Below are 18,517 nucleotides of genomic sequence, written 5' to 3'. Positions count from 1 at the left end.
TACAATTACATCACTACCCATAATTTAACTTACAATTACAAATTTACAACAATTTTCACTTAACTCTCCATTAAATGCGTACATCCAATTTACACTTACCCATATTAGGATTTTGAATTTGGTAGACACTTATCAATATTTAACTGACAATTGAAGAAACCATTTATTCCATTAATTGGGTTTATTTTGGAAATAGTTTTTCCAGAGTAAAAATCGCCCAATTTGTTTAAGTTTCATACAATTGTTGCCTAATTTCTCTTCTTCAACCAAACACTTTCACAATCGCAATTAATCTCATCCTAGAATAACATACATTTGATTTAGTCAAATCTGCTAATTCAATCCATTGATACTGCTACGCGTTCAATAGTCCCGACGTAAACTGATTAGGTTTTCTTGTTTACCAAATTCCACACTTCTTTTATTCTGACCATTGTAGTATCATTCATCTGATACTTTTTATCGATGTTTGATAATCGTTTAATAATCAACGGAGTTGGGGTTTTTTACGATCATCAATCACGCTTCAATTTGTGACAATGTTCTATCTAGATGAATATGAATCATCTAGATGAATATGAATCATCTGGGATGTGGTGACAACAAATGCAATATCGATATCATTGTATCTCGACGCCGATTTAAGAAATCAGATTTATGTTAGGTATATTTTTACATTCTACTCCGTTTTAATTACGGAGTAATTCATAAGTTTGTGATTGAAAAATACAATAATAATAATAATTAACAATAAATATGTTAAAATATTTTTTAACATATTTGTTGATAACTCTAAGAGGTATAGATGTATCCATTGGAACCACAACTGCAAACTAATGTTCACTTACAGATCAACAGTCGCTCGTGTTAAAGCATTTGAATGAAATGGCCCGAGTGGGATTAGTATGGTTCCTTTTACCGATATGAAGTCCATATCGTTAGAAGTCGGAGTTATTGTCGGATAATAATAATCAAAGATTTTTATTAAATTTTTTGTTTGTTAACAGTTTATGCTTAGTAAATTGGCTTAATCATTAATATTTAATTTCTTACAGATGCTATCGGCATAGTCAATGGTTTTAGTCCACTCAAGCTATATGTTAAGGAGAATAGCTGACATAAAAATATATAAATGTCATTTTGATTGATTTAGATTAAGTAATACGGAGTACTATACAGTTAATATCCTTTTTATTACTAATAAACTTTTTTTATGCTGTAGATTTGAAACTAATGCTTAATCTGCAGTTAGGAAATCATCCAAGCTTCAACATTGGAGTTATATGATGATATTATTTTATTTCGATAGATCATAAGTTGTCTTCTATAAGTTTACAGATTCATTACTTTTTACTATAGTTAGCTATATATTGACTTAATCAAAATAACTTGGGTTAGCTAATTATCTCAACAACATAACCAATTCATTGGTTTGACTATTGACGCATATAAGTCTAGTTATGGGTCAATGCCAGACCTTTTTTTTTTTTTTTTTTTTTTTGAAAGGCAAACTCACACAAACCAATAACACGAATATTAACAACCATGAATATGTCCCATGTGTGACTGGAACCCTTAACCTCTTGGTTAGAGGGCAACCACGATACCGCTGGGCCAAATGCCCTTTGGTTTCAATGCCAGACTTTGAAACTAACATTTTTTTATAATTGTCTTTGTTGCATCTGAAAGTCCAGTTAATGCTTTTGTCAACAATCGTATATGGAAACTCTGGATACCAGATTCATTGCAGGTCAACCGTCTTTCGAGGAGAACCCATCTTTCATGTATCACTATTCTAAGTTGGGTGATGGTCTAAGGTATTCATATGGGCACTTCTTTAGTATCTTCGGAACAGATGATAACATTGGAAGGTCAAATTGCAAATCATATACCCATTGAGGTTAGATTTCTAATCTATATGCTCATAATACTATAAAAAATCTAATACTACATTAAAATCAAGGTAGTTACATAAAGAGGTTGTGAAGATAATATTAGTAAGCCATAACAGAAAGTAACTTCAAACCTAAATAGCTTGAATGGCTTGCAAAAGAGGTCCAAATAGCGCCTATTGATGGGTCTAAACGAGTTGGATAATGGTATATAGGGTCACATGGGTAATGCATCTTTTCTAAATTTGTTGTACATGGCTATTTCTCCCAGTTTTCAAAAGGTTTCAAGTACATAACGTAATTACTAAAAGTGGTAATGGTGACCCATTTACCCATAGATTGGTTGATTTTGGTTAATTATCAGAGGGGTTAAATTAGAAGATTTAAACTAATAGGAATCATGTGAAATGGTTTGGTTTGAAATGTCATTTAAAGTGTATACAAGACATTAATTATACTAGGTTACATGGGTAATGAAAGTTGGGCAAGTTTAAAAAAGTATATTTTTGTAATAACGTTTGCACACGTTTAACCTATAGATATTTTGAAAATGAATAAATAAATGCGACGTTATTTGTGTGGGATGTTGTGGTATTATTAGATATTTAATTATGTAATTAACCCCAGATAGCAATATTGTTTTCATCTGACCGGTAACCAACAACAAAAGCTCATTTCCTCATGGTTATGCATCTTTAATCAGGTACGGTGTTATGCAATTTCTTTATGTTATGTTTTAGGTGATTCATTAACTGTAGTTTTTGTTTATAACCTTTTGATTTTGGGTAATTCATTATTTGAAGATGATTTTGACTCGGGTCCAGGATAAGGACACCATGACTAAGCCTAGTAAACAGGTCGGGTTAGGACGAGATCCAAATGAGTTTGGGGCTAAACGGGTCATGGGGCGAACGGGTCGGGTCCAAACACCCATTTTTTTTTAAAATAAAAATAATTTTTAAGATTAGCCGATAATTTTCTAGGTAAATGTAATTCTTTGAAAAAATATTAAATATTTTTGTTATTATATATATATATATATATATATATATATATATATATATATATATATATATATATATATATATATATATATATATATATATATACTTTAAGGAAAACAAATTTGTTTTTTTATTATTTTTATATTTTTTTAATTTTTTAAGTTTTTTATGTGTTTAATTTTTTTTTTTCAATTTGAAATGGGTTGCAAATGGATTTCAATGGGTCTAGATTGACTTCTAATATATTAATGGGGTCCATATTGGACCCATTCTCTTTGTTTTCTCGAGACCCAATAGACCCAAATAGTTGACCCGATTGACTCAATTTTTGATGTATGGGTCTTAGATTGCTAGATATAGTCCATGACCAATAGCTGAGTTGGTTGATGGAGGATGTTTCAACAATATGGGTGTGAAGTCAAAAGGCTCTCGAAATGAATTGGAATTCTGGTAAGTATAGGAACAAGGACTGAAAGGGATATTGTGACAATCATTTCTATTCGAAGACCAAACATTTATTTAATGGCAAGCGTGAAAAGAGGATGATCCTACTAGATAATAATGTCCAAACATCCATATATTTAGGTTGTAGTTAATTCTAGGGTTAATTCTACTAACAATTCAAACTCAGCTTGGAGTTCCTTTATGATATGGTCAATCGGCTAACAGAACTTGATGTTCCTTTATAACAAGTGTTATTTGTCTCATAGCTAAATATTTTAGGTGGATTTTTTTTTTTTTTTTTTTTTGTTAGAATTGTGATAACCATTTCTTGACCCTCCAAGACTAGGTAAGTACCTAAAAAGAATGAAGTTATTTAGTCATCAATGAAAAGTTATGGATATATAACGTTTTTATTTTTTATTTTTTTTAGCATATATTTTATTTTGAATTGAATTTTTGTCTTCAACAATGTTACATTTGTATTTGTATATTTGATTTATTTCATGTTATTTCAAATAAAGCATCATTATTAATATAATGCATTATTCATATTCATATAATGTGTAATAATTAAATAATCAATCCTCATGTGAAAAGGTTAATTTCTAATTTTCTATAATAATTTTTTTTCAAAAAAATCTCGCGAATTCGCGTGTCTTTAACTAGTAATTATTTATATATAATGTTTTAATTAATTAATAAGTGATTTTTGGTGAGAATTGATATTCCATATTTACTTTGATTTGGTGAATCAAATAATATTGGAAAATATACAATTCTTTAGGACTAAGTAATCTCTTGGCTATATATGCATTGTAATCGATGAGAATGATATGCAATAAAAAATCAAGTTTATATTAGTCTATCTCTGTAAACCTTACATCAATTATATAGTCACTGTCTTCTTTATATTATTGTTTGTTAATAGAGTTTTAGTATTATTTAAAGTTTGATCCAACAACATATACTGTATAACACAATTATGTTGATAATGTTGTTTTACAAGAATGTATTATATAACAGTAATAACGTCAATAATGTTGTTTTATCGTTTTTATTATAGGAGTATTATATTATATGATCCGGTGGGATCTTGACCCACCACTTGAATCCGAGAGAAACAAGGAAATTAAGGAGTTAACATGAACTTTTTCATTGTTGGTCCACGATTTCTAAGCAAAGAAAACGTGGAGTTAATCATACCCACATTCCCATGTTCCCATTTATGGTAAACATGGAGATATTGCTTCTTTACATTATTATTATAAATTATAAATAGTTTTGTAAGTGGAAGATTGGAGCTAGGAGGCCTCTTTGTTACAAGTTACATACCTGTAACACAGAGAGAAAACAAAACATAGCCTTTTATTTATATTATAGATAAAGGAGAGATAGATAACCTTTATCCATATAGATACAAGAGAGTATAAACAACCTCTTTTACTTTCTATATACTAAATATATGTATAGTTAGTAGAAGAGAGAGTAGAGGGATAGCCTTTTAATTACTCTATTCATATGTATGTAATTAAAAGAGAGAAGAAATAGTAATACTTCTATTCCCATATTGTGTTTGTTATTTTACTTCCTGTTACAAAGGGGTGAATACTTCAAACACCCAAAAAAATAATCACATCCTTGCAAGATCGTTGTGTTCTTAATCTTGTAACGGATCATTATATAAACCCGATTCTAAAATGCTAAAGTAGTGACAAATATGACAGTGAAATTTACAAGTATATACTACTAGAGGTTGAACTTTTGATAACATGAATTTTGCCTTTCTCGTTCATTTTATCAAGTTTACAATACCTGATATAGTATTTATAATTCCTTCATTTGATTAAATCATTGAAATATTTTTTAGATTTGATCATAGTGTGTATGTTATCACTATCTGCAATACATAGGTCTTTACCATTTAATTGATGTTGTATTTCAGCAGGATTCATACTAAAACTTCAAATAAGATAAGCAAATAATGAGTTATATTTCAGCAAGATAATCAAATTATATTACCTGCAAACAAGTTACAATCTGAAGTATATAAAAGATAACACTTAATAAACATATGCGTTATGGTCTGAAACCATTTATTTATGAGTAATACATAACAAGCTAGGCATCATAGAAAATTCAAACCATTCAAGTCTCAAGGTAGCTCAGGTTTATTTAATCAAGATTTTTCAACAGATTCACTCTCGTTTTTTTTCTTTTGGGACTTATTTGTAGAGCTAAACAAGATGTTCATGTATTTAAGAAATACTAGACTGATGATCCACGTTACCAGACCATTAATAAGAATCTCTGGGATTCTTATAAGAGCATCTACTAACATCTTCAATTTTATTCTTTCATGGATCACCATTATTTCTTGATAATTAATATCGTATCTATCTTTGAGTATTTTTCATAATACACTCGGATCTTCGATCATATAATATGTAGATTCTAAGGACTCGTCAATATGTTTGCTAAGAAAAATACATGCTATTGCTTTCTCTTGTTCGGAACAATTGTTATTTTCTTTCAGGGTTTCTAAAATACCGATTGATTCGAGATGTTTTTCTACATTCATAACCCGTTAAGTAGATGTTCCCACTTGATTCTAAAGGAGCAAATTTAAGCCTTTTCAAATTCGACATTTTCTATTATCAAAAGATGAACAACATAAATCATAATCATAATCAACTTCTCTTCATAGACAAATAATAAAATGAAATTAGAATCATTTTAAATTCATAAGTAGCAAACAACAGAATCATGGCATGATTACAAATGATAAAACTACAAGAGCAGGATAGAATAAAGGTTCACCCGATGGTATATTAGCAACAATGATGATAGTTAGTATGACCAATACAATAGGAAAAATCATCCTTGTGTGAATCATCTTTACAAAAAACTTTTTGAGAGTGGTAATCTACGAAAATGAAGATTGATTTGTGAAAATGTGAAAACGGATATGTTTATTTTATATTTGAAAAATATAGTCGTTAAAACGTCGTCAGTTGACGTTAATAACCGTTATGTATATATGACCGTTGTAACGTCGTTAGTTGACGTTAACGACTGTTATGTACTCGTTGTATTAATAATAATTTTAATAAAAGAATTTTATTAGTACAAATACGATTACTATAAATACATTTAGTATAAATACGTTTAGTATAAATACGAAGATTAAGAGAATAAACATATTATGCATAAATAATAAATTTTAAGAATAAACATTAATATGCATGAAATAAATAATGATTAATTGCATAAATAATCATAAATGTTAGATAACATAAATATAAATGTTAGTGAAGTTAAGAGTTAGATTACAGAAATATAATTCAGGCGGTATAACCGACCATATATAACTTAAATAACATAAATATAAATGTTAGTTAAGTTAATAAAAGTTAGATTACATAAATATAATTCAGGCGGTATAACCGACCATATATAACTTAAATAACATAAATATAAATCTTAATGAAGTTAATAAAAGTTAGATTACATAAATATAATTCAGGCGGTATAACCGACCATATATAACTTAAATAACATAAATATAAATGTTAGTCAAGTTAATAAAAGTTAGAGTGTTATAATTTTACTTATGATGATAATAATATTTACCTTACTAATAAATAATAGAAGATATCGTTAAAGAATTTCTTACCTTGATTAGTGACTTGTGTTTCCTTAGATAAACCTTGATTATACGGAGCACTTCGTGCTGATAACGTGTTATAATTTAGTAGTTTATAACTACCGTTAGTGGTTTATTTCAATTATAATCTACTACGGAGTAATAATAGAGAAGAAAGAAGGAAGTATGAAATATTATTGAATGATTGTGTACTCAATATCCTTACAACTGATTGATATTTATAATACTAAAATTTTACTATACATCAGTGTCTTCAATGATATATGTTAGGTGAAATAGTAATGAAATTTGGATTCATGTGGAAATTGGCATCCACCTTCTTTGACTTTAGTATCATAACATATATAATGTTTTAATTAATTAATAAGTGATTTTTGGTGAGAATTGATATTCCATATTTACTTTGATTTGGTGGATCAAATAATAGTGGAAAATATACAATTATTTAGGACTAAGTAATCTCTTTGGCTATATATGCATTGTAATCGATGAGAATGATATGCAATAAAAAATCAAGTTTATATTAGGGGGTGTTTGGATTAGCGTTTTAAAAATTGATTATGCGTTTTACATAATCAGAATCAGATAATCAGCTATATCAGAACGTGATTTAGATGAATGGTGTTTGGATTTGATTGTGCTGTTTAATATCGTAAAAATCTGATAATCAATTTTTTAGTGTTTGGAAATATTAGATTATTTAATAATCTAACATGTAAAATTACCAAAACAGACATTCTCTTGAAATAAGAAAATATATAAATCTAGATACTTTTAAACTTATAATTTTCACACCAATACAAATAGATACAACAGAAAACGAAAATACATAAATTTTACTACTGAAACATATAATATAAAATGATATGAATTCTCTTGATATGTAATATATTATTAAAATATAATATAATATACTATTACATGATTAAATTTGATATAATAGGGAGTATATTATAATTTATAACATTATAATATTATAATTATATTATACAATCAATCAATAATAAATAATAATAGAATAACATGTTAAATTGACTAAGGAAGCTGAAAAAATATAAGCAAGTTGAGGCAATGTCAGGTGAATTTGACGAACATTACGTGAACATGTTATCTTCAGGGGCACTAACGTAATTTGATACGAATATACAGTTAATCCCATTCCACGTTTTCCCTGCAGTAAGTATAGGCCTACTTTTCCAAAACTGCGATTTCATGTTCTAATATCGTGAATAATTGATTATCAAAATTGTTTTACCAAACACTATAAACTAATTATTTGCAACTTCAAAACACAATAATAAAAAAATCACCTCCAAATCGCATTCCCAAACACCCTCTTAGTCTATCTCCGTAAACCTTACATCAATTATATAGTCACTGTCTTCTTTATATTATTGTTTGTTAATAGAGTTTTAGTATTATTTAAAGTTTGATCCAACAATATACTGTATAACACAATTATGTTGATAACGTTGTTTTACAAGAATGTATTATATAACAATAATAACGTTAATAATGTTGTTTTATCGTTTTTATTATAGGAGTATTATATTATATGATCCGGTGGGATCTTGACCCACCACTTGAATCCGAGAGAAACAAGGAAATTAAGGAGTTAACATGAACTTTTTCATTGTTGGTCCACGATTTCTAAGCAAAGAAAACGTGGAGTTAATCATACCCACATTCCCATGTTCCCATTTATGGTAAACATGGAGATATTGCTTCTTTACATTACCATTATAAATAGTTTTGTAAGTGGAAGATTGGAGCTAGGAGGCCTCTTTGTTACAAGTTACATACGTGTAACACAGACAGAGAACAAAACATAGCCTTTTATTTATATTATAGATAAATGAGAGATAGATAACCTTTGTCCATATAGATACAAGAGAGTATAAACAACCTCTTTTACTTTCTATATATTAAATACTCCCTCCGTCCCAATTTAATAGTTCACAGACAAAAGGGCACACAGTTTTAGAAAATCCACTAACTTTATTTCTCCACCAATGAAATATCTTCTCTCTCCAGATCCACCAATCAAATATCCTCTTTCCTTTCTATTTATGTAAGTGGACTATTAATTTGGGACATCCGAAAATGGAAAAACAGGACTATCTAATTGGGACGGAGGGAGTATATGTATAGTTAGTAGAAGAGAGAGTAGAGGGATAGCCTTTTAATTACTCTATTCATATGTATGTAATTAAAAAGAATGGGCTAATAGCCTAGTGGTGAATGACTCACTCTCCCTTAGGGGAGGTGAGGGTTCGATTCCCACTAGGTGAGGATTTTCCAAATAATTGGATCAAAAATCATTCTTATCGGGCTCAAATGATCCCTTGATCCCACGCATGCGAAGATTGCAACAATAACAATGCAGGTCCGAATCTCGGGCCTGGCATGCTGTGGGGAAATGGGTGATGGTGTTTCGCCAGGCTCCAGTGGGCTACCGGGGACCGCTGAATGGGTTGACAAAGTCAACACATGACTAACATATCCCTGCCGATACACATGTTTTTTGCAACAATGTAATTAAAAGAGAGAAGAAATAGTAATGCTTCTATTCCCGGCCATATTGTGTTTGTTATTTTACTTCCTGTTACAAAGGGGTGAATACTTCAAACACCCAAAAAAAATAATCACATCCTTGCAAGATCGTTGTGTTCTTAATCTTGTAACGGATCATTATATAAACCCGATTCTAAAATGCTAAAGTAGTGACAAATATGACAGTGAAATTTACAAGTATATACTATATACTACTAGAGGTTGAACTTTTGAAAGGTTGCCCTAACTTTATACTTGGTAAAAAAAACATGATAAAAGTTGGACGCAGGAGTCAACAGACAAAAAGATTATCTGATTACATTCAGAGCGGTCTCAATAGCTTGAAGAAAAAAGGATGCCACTTGATTCTCAGTTACGCCGTTACAAAATTCTCTCTTACGCGTTCTGTTCACTTTAGCCACACTATTTCAGGCACCGTTTTTTTCCCCTATATTTCACTATCAAATGTTTTTTTTTCCCCTTTTCCAGTATCCCAGTTTGGAACGTTACCTGCATCGTACAAAATAAAGAATAAGTCTCGATCATTTTAAATTAACGATGATGATATATACCAAGCTAGTAGCAAGCGTAACCAACTTATATCGGTAAATAAATGAGTTGATATCTGTTAAGTCTAAAGTCATTCAAATATCATTAGTGTATAACCTCCTGGCTTAAACTATTGGTAGAGAGAATATAATTTTAGTATTATCAACTTAGCTTATACGTAGTATAAAATATCAATATAGAACTCAAAAAGAGAAACAAAAAATGTTTGTGTGTCAGTGCAAGTATATGCACATGCATACCCACATACTTAAGTCTTAAGAAGAGTATATCTGTGGGTGGAAAAATCATGGCACATAACCCCATATGCAAAATTGGTCCAAATTTGACATTTAAGTTTAAATGATTGCATTTATATTTTGGATGTCGATAGAAAGTGTTTTTTTTGTTTAATTTATAAAATGCAAATAATTTGAAAATAAATATATACAAGCTTTAAGTAAAGATCTTACTGATCTATTCCAACATAGCAATTATTATTAAGTACTAACAGGAAAATGGATTTACACTTAACTATTTGCTAATAATGATCATGAAGTCTTATTTCAATTCTTCTCATCTTTCTTATATAATAATGATTTTAATTTATGATTAACCACTTTAGATGATAATTGTGATGAGTATACTTACCACACTTTCAGTTAAGGTCAAATGTATTCATTTGATGGCAATACAAATAATAGGGATTATCGTATCAATGTCAAATATATAACTATTAACATGGCATCTGTGATTTACGATCCTGGTTGAAACATCTGTCTCTATGACAACTACATAGCCATATCTTCCTTGCATGGATACGTTTATTTAATCTTTATTCTTACATTGAATAATAATACTCGGTGTGAGGATGAGCCGCCTAGCTTGACTAGGTTCCAAACGAATATAAGACAGAATATATGTCAAAACTCTTTATCGATGACAAAAATTGTCTATCAAAGTATTGTTCAATCCTAAGGCAAAGCAAGCCACAAAACGTTACGGGAAAGAAAAAGAATCATTAGGCAATGCATGCCACGTCGTCATTTCGGAAAAGGAGAAAGCCGAAACAATATGCATTTTTATAAGCGATTAACAGTCTATATATATATATATATATATATATATATATATATATATATATATATATATATATATATAAGGGGAGGGATCAAGGAGGAAGTGACCATGTGGCATGTAACATCTCGCCTTTTTTCGTTAAATTTATTTTAACACCATCTTTTTTTTTTTTTAGATAATATCTTTCGTTATCTAGATTCGTACCTTCCATTAACTAGCGTTTCAATAACTTCATTATTTAATTATAACACCTCTCATTTACTCTAGCGTTTTTAAAATAATTCGTTCGGTTAATTCACGCACCCGCTTTTAAACTCGAGGGACTAACTTTGTCAATTGACCAAAAATGTAACTAGTTGTTGACTTGTCAACCACCAATCACCTCCCACCTCTCATTTCACTCTTATCTCTTATTTCTTACTTCCACTTTTTCTCTCATTTCTCCAAAAAAAGATTCATCATCCATTTCACATCTAGGAAGCTCACAACAAATCCGACTACATATTTGTGATCATTGCATCATCCTCTTCAATTTGGTACCAATTTCATAGCTTGGGGTAAGCTTTTCAAAATCTCTAATTTTCATAAATTAGACCTTTAGACTTGAAATGGTGTTAATTAGTGTCTATGGCTCATTGTGATGTCGTATATGTAATTTGTGTGCTCGATCTTGTTATTTGGTGTAACTAGCATGAACACTTGAAATGGGTTAGTTTAATCTTTGATTTTGATTGATTAAATATTGTTAGATGTTAAACCTATTGTGTTAAATGTGTTACTAGCATCATTAGCTTCAATTTGATATGTTGGTTGGCTTGGTAAGACCTCATTAACATGATTGTTGATTTCATGATTCTTGGTTAGGGTTTGATAGATTTTAAAACGAACTTTCGATGCATCAAATGCTTTGCAATGTTGTTGGTAAGTGTTTAGTTGTATTGTATGCGTAATTACCTACGAAACGGCATATTATATGTGTGTAGTAAGCTCCCGAATCATGGAATGCGTTTTACGAACTTGAAACTTTGATAATGGACTTTTAACGATCATTCGACGAGCATTTTGATTTTTGTAAATAATGTTTTTGGTAAATGAAATGTGTTTAGTTGAATTCCTCGTCAAAATACCTTTCCAACGATATAAGATACGTGTTTGAATGTTTACGGTTCATTAGTTATGGTTGTTTGAAGTTGGATTATTGCATAAATCAAAACTGCCCAGATTTGCTGAACAGATACACTGAGCGGCGCTCCGGGGGCCTTGAACGGCGCTCCGGGCCCCGGCTGTCCAAAAATTCACATTTTCGTTTAATTTCCTCTATGCTATACATGTCCGATTAACATGAAACTTGGCCAACATACTTATATATGCTTATCTTTCATAGAAACATTGTCGGATACCAGACCCGACCCTGTTGACTTTGACTTTGACTTTGACCAAGTTTGACTTTTAGTCAAACTTAACCAAATACTTATGCAATCGTTATAATCTTCTTTTATACTTGATTCTTGCATGAAACTTGAAAACGTGATTCACATACTATACTAATCGAGTCGTAACAAGCCATAGGACTAATTGAACACATTTCGCCCGACCTTGCGTCATAACCGTTAATTGATACAACTTATTTGTTTAGGTCAAGACTAATCAACTTTCATTTGCACAACGTTTAATTTCAAGTACTTTGGCATGCAACTACGGTGAGATAATAGTCCCATCTTTTCAATAACTTTTATACTTTAAATCATGGGATAAGAAACATATACGGTTTATACTTTTATACTTTGAACACACGTACGAAAACAAACATTCTACGTACGAGTTAGAACAAAAATCCTCAATTCAATTATCATTACACTTGCCGGGTGTAAGCGAGAACTTATGTTGTATGGCCATATAGGTTTTACAAACCCTCATTCGGACGGTTCGCTACCGTTATGCGGATGAAATATATTTTCGAGAATAAGTGTATGTTCTAACACTATGTGATGGGGTAACGTTAGTTAAGCCTTGATAATTGGGTGCTCGTGATAACAATTTTTAGAATGATTTTACTATTACTTCAACGTTATAAATCTTGTGGTTCAAAGACAACGTGTTCAAAGACAACGTTTACAAATACACCTATGATTTCACCAACGTTTTTCGTTGATAGTTTTCTATATGTTTCTCAGGTTCATACTTGGCTACTTGATACATGCTTCCGCACACTTTAATTACTTGCTTGGAGTCAACCATGCATGCATAAGCTAGGGATAGCACATTTGGATTTATACTTGAAGCATACCTACTTACGCTATTTATAGCAACTGTGATTTTCAACTTATATTATGTCGAAGGTCATTTCAATTATACTTTATAACTTTTGTAAACTTAAACTTATGGTCGAACCATTTGGTAACTTAAAACTTTGTAAGACTTATACGTTTCAAATGAATGCGATATAATTTTAGTCAAACGCATCTCATTTAGGGACTATGACCACATAACGGGACATAAGTTAACGGCGCCGTTAATGACGATTTTTCGGGTCGTTACAGATGGTATCAGAGCGTTGGTTGTAGGGATCTAGGATGTGCATTAGTGTGTCTGACAGAGTCGTTAGGACGCAGTAGTGAATCTAGACTACAACCGGATAGTTAATCATTGCATCATGACTTGCATTTGCTATAGATAGCACTTACTTGACTACTTATGTATTTATACTTGAATCTTTATTAGGTGAACTTCTTAATGGTACCAAATTTTCATCATGCGAACTCGTACTCTGCCACTTTCCGATAACACACATAAATTCAAGATTCGTACGCGTAAGGATGACGACGACTTCATTCGTTACACTAGTTCGGGAACTCTGTCTCCCATGTTTTTATTCACCACCGTCCTAGCTTACTATCCACAAGTACTATAAAGTTCCCACCACTATGGCAATCATTAACCACTACCGATGTTACACCGGTATCCTTCACTATCTCCCACTTCTTATTGCTATCATCACTACTCTAGATGAGTATCGTCATCACCGCTTATCACTACTATTGCATACTACTCGTTATCATAATTCGTTATTCTTTTCGTACCTAAAGACATTATTGGTTGACTTGAACCGCATTGACGTGAACAATCATTTATACACTTCCCTCGGGAAATGCTTCTTCAGAGTTGCACAAATTCTTTCGATTCAATACGAGTCATGTTAGAGATGCCGTTACATTTTGTTCATTTTAAATCTTCACGATTACACGAACTTGATTCTACGGAGTGATGTGGTAATGGAGGTATGAATTAGCATAATATAACGACACTCAATCAACGTAGTTATATTATGGTAAGTCATACCAAAGTTCTAATGACTCGTGATGGTGATTGGACTCGATCAACCTAATCACCATCATGTGCCATGTACATAACTTTATTTTTCCTTGTTGCCATCCGAAAACTTCGAGAATATTGATAACAACCATACCAGGGACACATCTTGATATTTCCAAATCCTATTTATGCTTTTGAACGAATGGCTAATTCTTTCAACTTCAAAACATAGGTTACACGTGTATACTATCTCGTCTTCGCACACTTTTATCGACGAACTACGAAACACTTGATATGCTCACATCGAGGCGGAAACTTCTTTCACATTACACTCGTACTTCCGTGTAAGGAAAACCTTTATCTAAATTCTCAATGGAGAGAGAGAGACTCTTCACGTTATACTAGTATTCGCCTCGAGGGTGAATAGTCCTAACAAACGTTTTTAGAAACTAGCAAGATGGGAAAAACTTGCACAACTATTCATTATAGGAATGCTATCTCGACACGGTGTGCCTTTGTTATTTGTTTTGGATCGAGATGCTCATTTTACTTCTAGATTTCGGAGTGCCTTACAAGAAGCCTTGCGAGCACGTTTAAACATGAGTATCGCGCATCATCCATAAAACGACGGACCAAGCAAACATACGATTCAAACCTTGGAAAACATATCACGAACTTGTATTGTTGCCTTTAATTGATTTCCTCTTACAACGATAGTTATCATTCGAGTATTAACGCCGCACCTTTTCAAAACTTTATATAGCCGCAAATGTCGTTCTCACATTCGTTGGACCGAAGTAGGTGATAAGCAAACTACCGGACCTGAACTCATTCATGAAATAACCGTTAAGATCGTCCAAATCCAAGAGACCCAAGACGGCCCGTAATCGCCACTACGCCGATGTTAAATGTAAGCCTCTCGAATTCCTAGTGGGTGACCACGTAATATTAAATATCGCACCTTGGAAAGGTGTAATCCGTTTCGGAAAACGTAGAACGCTAAATCCGCGATGTTCTAATCTTTATGAAATCTTGGGGCGTATTGGACTCGTTGCTTAACGTTTCGAACTCCCAACTCAAACAAATTCCGTTCATCTTACATTCTGTGTATCAAACTAAAGACGTGTCTTGCGAAACAAGAACTTGTTATCCTTTTCGATGAGCTTACTATCGACGACAATCATCACTTCCTAGGGGAACTATGAATCGTGAAACCAAACTTTAAAACAACGTAAAATTCCGACCGTCAAAGTTCGTTGGAATACCCAAGGAAGTACCTTCACTCATTCGTAGAATTGGCAACGCAAGATCTCGAGGAAGAAACAACAACTACTGCTTCCAACTAAATTTCGAGACGAAATTTCTTTTAAGGTGTAGAATGTAACATCCCGCCTTTTTCCGTTAAATTTATTTTAACACCGTCTTTTTTTTAGATAATATCTTTCGTTATCTAGATTCGTACCTTCCATTAACTAGCGTTTCAATAACTTCGTTATTTAATTATAACACCTCTCGTTTACTCTAGCATTTTTAAAATAATTCGTTAGGTTAATTCTCTCACCCGCTTTTAAACTCGATGGACTAACTTTGCCAATTGACCAAAATGTAACTAGTGGTTGACTAGTCAACCACCACTCACCTCCCACCTCTCATTTCACTCTTATCTCTTCTTTCTTACTTCCACTTTTTCTCTCATTTATCCAAACAAAGATTCATCATCTATTTCACATCTGGGAAGCTCACAACAAATCCGACTACATATTTGTGATCCTTGCATCATCCTCTTTAATTTGGTACCAATTTCATACCTTGGGGTAAGCTTTTCAAAATCTCTAATTTTCATAAATTAGACCTTTAGACTTGAAATGGTGTTAATTAGTGTATATGGCTCATTGTGATGTCGTATATGTAATTTGTGTGCTCGATCTTATTATTTGGTGTAACTAGCATGAACACTTGAAATGGGTTAGTTTAATCTTTGATTTTGATTGATTAAATATTGTTAGATGTTAAACCTATTGTGTTAAATGTGTTACTAGCATCATTAGCTTCAATTTGATATGTTGGTTGGCTTTGTAAGACCTCATTAACATGATTATTGATTTCATGATTCTTGGTTAGGGTTTGATAAATTTTAAAATGAACTTTCGATGCATCAAATGCTTTGCAATGTTGTTGGTAAGTGTTTAGTTGTATTGTATGCGTAATTACCTACGAAACGGCATACTATATGTGTGTAGTAAGCTCCCGAATCATGGAATGCGTTTTACGAACTTGAAACTTTGATAATGGACTTTTAACGATCATTCGACGAGCATTTTGATTTTGTAAATAATGTTTTTGGTAAATTAAATGTGTTTAGTTGAATTCCTCGTCAAAATACCTTTCCAACGATATAAGATACGTGTTTTGAATATTTACGGTTCATTAGTTATGGTTGTTTGAAGTTGGATTCGTGCATAAATCAAAACTGCCCAGATTTGCTGAACAGATACACTGAGCGGCGCTCCGGGGGCCTTGAGCGGCGCTCCAAGCCCCGACTGTCCAAAAATTCACATTTTCGTTTAATTCCCGCTATGCTATACATGTCCGATTAACATGAAACTTGGCCAACATACTTATATATGCTTATCTTTCATAGAAAAATTGTCGGATACCCGACCCGAACCCGTTGACTTTGACTTTGACCAAGTTTGACTTTTAGTCGAACTTAAACAAATACTTATGCAATCGTTCTAATCTTCTTTTATACTTGATTCTTGCATGAAACTTGACAACGTGATTCACATACTATTTTAATCGAGTCGTAACGAGCCATAGGACTAATTGAACACATTTCGCCCGACCTTGCGTCGTAACCGTTAATTGATACAACTTATTTGTTTAGGTCAAGACTAAGACAACGTTTAATTTCAAGTACTTTGACATGCAACTACGGTGAGATCATAGTCCCATCTTTTCAACAACTTTTATACTTTAAATCATGGGATGAGAAACATATACGGTTTATACTTTTATACTTTGAACACAAGTACGAAAATAAACATTCTACGTACGAGTTACAACAAAAATTCTCAATTCGATTATCATTAGTTACACTTGCAGGGTGTAAGCGAGAACTTATGTTGTATGGCCATATGGGTTTGACAAACCCTCATTCGAACGGTTCGCTACCGTTATGCGGATGAAATATATTTTCGAGAATAAGTGTATGTTCTAACACTATGGGATCGGGTAACGTTAGTTAAGCCTTGATAATTGGGTTCTCGTGATAACAATTTTTAGAATGATTTTACTATTACTTCAACGTTATAAATCTTGCGGTTCAAAGACAACGTTTACAAATACACCTATGATTTCACCAACGTTTTTCGTTGACAGTTTTCTATATGTTTCTCAGGTTCATACTTGGCTACTTGATACATGCTTCTGCACACTTTGATTACTTTCTTGAAGTCAACCATGCATGCATACTCTAGGGATAGCACATTTGGATTTAAACTTTAAGCATACCTACTTACGCTATTTATAGCAACCGTGATTTTCAACTTATATTATGTCGCAAGTCATTTCAATTATACTTTATAACTTTTGTAAACTTAAACTTATGGTCGAACCGTTTGGTAACTTAAAACTTTGCAAGTCTTATACGTTTCAATTGAATGCGAAATAATTTTGGTCAAACGCGTCTCATTTAGGGACTATGACCACGTAACGGGACCTAAGTTAACGGCACCGTCAATGACAATTTTGTCGGGTCGTTACATGGCGGAAGTGGGAAAGTAATTTTTTTAAAAAAAAAAAACTTTTTCACAAATATTAATATTAGTTAAAAATTTGAACATTTAAAAAAAACACTTTGTGATAAATGTTATTATTTTGACCAAAAAACGCTCGAAGAAATAACATTTATCGATAAATGTTATTCTTGATAAAATTCATCGTGATGAATGTTATTATTTGAGCGCTTTTTTTCATCTTATGTGGGGGTTTTTTTTTTTTCAAAATTTAGCCCGATTTAG

General features: G+C 31.9%; 1 long non-coding RNA gene across 1 annotated transcript; it reads left to right on the top strand.

Annotated features, from left to right (window-relative positions):
- Positions 1-1,555: 1,555 nt before the first annotated feature.
- On the top strand, positions 1,556-3,491 carry LOC139855709 (uncharacterized). The gene is made up of 3 exons (XR_011761528.1): positions 1,556-1,900; positions 2,520-2,595; positions 3,251-3,491. It is a non-coding gene; the product is annotated as an uncharacterized lncRNA (long non-coding RNA).
- Positions 3,492-18,517: the final 15,026 nt, after the last annotated feature.

Source organism: Rutidosis leptorrhynchoides, chromosome 6, assembly GCF_046630445.1.
Source record: "Rutidosis leptorrhynchoides isolate AG116_Rl617_1_P2 chromosome 6, CSIRO_AGI_Rlap_v1, whole genome shotgun sequence".
NCBI lineage: Eukaryota > Viridiplantae > Streptophyta > Magnoliopsida > Asterales > Asteraceae > Rutidosis > Rutidosis leptorrhynchoides.
This window is presented reverse-complemented; position numbering and strand designations above follow the sequence as displayed.